Below are 2902 nucleotides of genomic sequence, written 5' to 3' on the forward strand. Positions count from 1 at the left end.
TGTCCATCTTTGGGGGTATTGTCACGACCCCAAAAAAGGTGAGCTTGCCTCGGGATGAGGCCCGAGTGGATATGGTAGTTTCTCAAAAAATGTACCGAAGGGTAGCTTCGTAACTGTTGCTAAACAAAGTACACCTCTTGTGCTTCAAAGATACACCCAAGGGTTTCCTTCAAATTTTGAAGCACCGAAGGGTTTGGATGCACCCAAGGGTTTCCCTCAAAATGTGATGTGGTCACCGTTTCTAGTCGGAGCCGCCATGCATTCGGGAGGAGAGGTCATGAACCGGGTTCTGGTCAGAAGCGGACATGTAGATAGAAAGCAAGGGTTGAGAGAGTCGGGTGGCGAGCAAGGATGAGAATGGGAGCAGGGCAATCAAGTACCAAGCAGGGTAGTCAAGGGTGAGCAAGAATAGTCAATTGCCTGAGATGGGTAGAGAATGGTGAGTAGCGGCGCAATGCTAGATGGGGGCATGGCTACATTGACGCCCCCCCATAGGACAACCCCTTGCCCAGGGGACGGCTGGGAAAGGCGTGAAGGAAGTTGATGCAAGACGAGAGAGAGAGAGAGAGAGAGAGAGAGAGAGAGAGAGAGAGAGAGAGAGAGAGAGAGAGAGAGAGAGAGAGAGAGAGAGAGAGAGAGAGAGAGAGAGAGAGAGAGCAACAGAGAGACCACAGACACACACACACACACACACACACACACACACACACACACACACACACACACACACACACACACACACAGAGTGCGCATCTATTGGAGGTGTCAAAGCAAGGGACTTGCCGTACACTGTGTGCAAGCCACAAATGGCTACAAGCACACAACCAGATTAATCTAGCAAGCTCAAGAGAGCAAGAGTGTGTCACTTACCTCCCTACGCTCTCCTTCGTGGAGGATTCCTCGCCGCAAAGAAGAGGGAGCTACCGCCGTCGTGCCATCACAATGCTTGATCACACACTCTCTTTCTCTCTCTCTCTATCTCTCTCTTTCTCTCTCTCTCTCTCTCTATCTCCCTCTCTCTCTGTCTCTGTCTATCTCTCACGCATACACACACACACAAAGAGATGAAGAAGAAGATGGAGATGGAGCACATGTCAAAGCAAGGGACTTGCCGTACACTGTGTGCAAGCCACAAATGACTGCAAGCACACAACGAGATTAATCTAGCAAGCTCAGAGAGCAAGGGTGTGCCACTCACCGCCCTACGCTCGCCTTTGTGGAGGATTCCTCGCCATGAAGAAGAGGGAGCTACTGCGGTGCCGTGCTCAACTGCCTTGCCAATGTTGTGCCGTCGCAATGCTCGATCACACACACACACACACACTCTCTCTCTCTCACGCATACACAAACTCTCACACATGGAGATGAAGATGAAGATGGAGATGGAGCAAGAGCACTCTTCAATTGCACAAATGAGAGAATGAGTGATTTTTAGGTTTAGGTGACTTTTATATGATCTCGCCCATTCACACTTGGGCACCCATGCGTAGCCAACTAACCCTTGAATGTTCCAGTTAGAATGCGCCTCTCATCGGCAATCACTCTTACCCTTTTCCTATTGGATGAGAAGCCCGGCCCATGACCACTAGAAGTGGACACCGGTGGTTAACATGGCCCCCTTCTTGATGTAGATTCCGCCCTCAGAATATAATAGTGTAGCACTGGGATCCACGATAGGAGTACTTGTATCAAAAGAAAAACAACATTGTGAAAGCTCAAAGGCAGCATGTGTAGGCGTGCAATAAGTGAGATGCATACATGATATTCTAGGAAATGCAAAAAAAGTTTCATGAATTGTAACATTGCCAGCTAGAACAAGCATTGTACCTGAATGAAATGCAATTGAGTTAAGGTCTATTAGGCTGACTCTAAGAGAAGTACACAAGAGATAGGGCTAAAGTAAGTACTAGATTGACCATCGTTAATTAAAAAAAGTCGACTAAAGAGTAGTTAACCCTAGGAATGCTCGTCAGGGTCTAAAGACTAGTAATCTTTTCACTTATACCACTTAAGTGTGATCAACATAAAATACAAGGAAGTTTGTGCTCTTTGCTTCTTTTTTTTTTTGTTGTTGTTGTTGCTGGCATAGTTGCTACAAGTAGCTGGGGGACTCGAGGTCTCAAATACCAGCAGCTGGGAGACTCAAGGTCTCAAATACCAGTAGTTGGGAGACTCGAGGTCTCAAATACCAGCTGGAGCATAAACTAGCCGGGAGACTTGAGGTCTCAAATACCACCTAACACATGGACTTCCACAACACAAGTCACACTTAGGTGGAATAAGCTAGAGAGAGCTATATCCTCATACCCTAAAACATTACTAAAGTTACTACAATTAATAGACTATTTAGGAATTAAAGTCAATAATTAAGTGGCCTAGTTTACTGTAAGGTCCTGATACCTACTTAAAGCCAACTAATAGACCAAAATCAAAGAGAAGAACAAGGTACTAGAAGTTTGAAAAAATTATAGCATCTAAATTGGCAATGACACAACTTCATAAATTTTATGCATTGTTAGAAACTAAATGACAAGATGTTAACATGTAACTGTGGAAAGCATAGATAAAAGGAAGCTATACACCTGATATAATGGAGAACATCCGTTGTAACATGTAAACATCCATTGTCGTTGTCCTTTGATGGAATCCTTATGTAGTCACAAACTGCAAAATAGTCACCACCAAACATCCACCTTCCAGAGGCACATCAGTGGGAAAAAAGAACTTTGCTAATCATCTAACTCTAAAATAGAAACACTCCTATTGTACTAATCCTACCTACCCTCCATCACTCGAGTGATGAGGATCAAAGTAAGTGGGTTGGAGAGCTCGATCGGTAGCTCTAATGCTAAACCGCCATCCTCATCATCAAGGTAGGTGTAATCGTCTTCGATAAGGCCAT

The sequence above is a fragment of the Adiantum capillus-veneris genome, chromosome 5 (assembly GCF_014529385.1).
Source record: "Adiantum capillus-veneris isolate H3 chromosome 5, ASM1452938v2, whole genome shotgun sequence".
NCBI lineage: Eukaryota > Viridiplantae > Streptophyta > Polypodiopsida > Polypodiales > Pteridaceae > Adiantum > Adiantum capillus-veneris.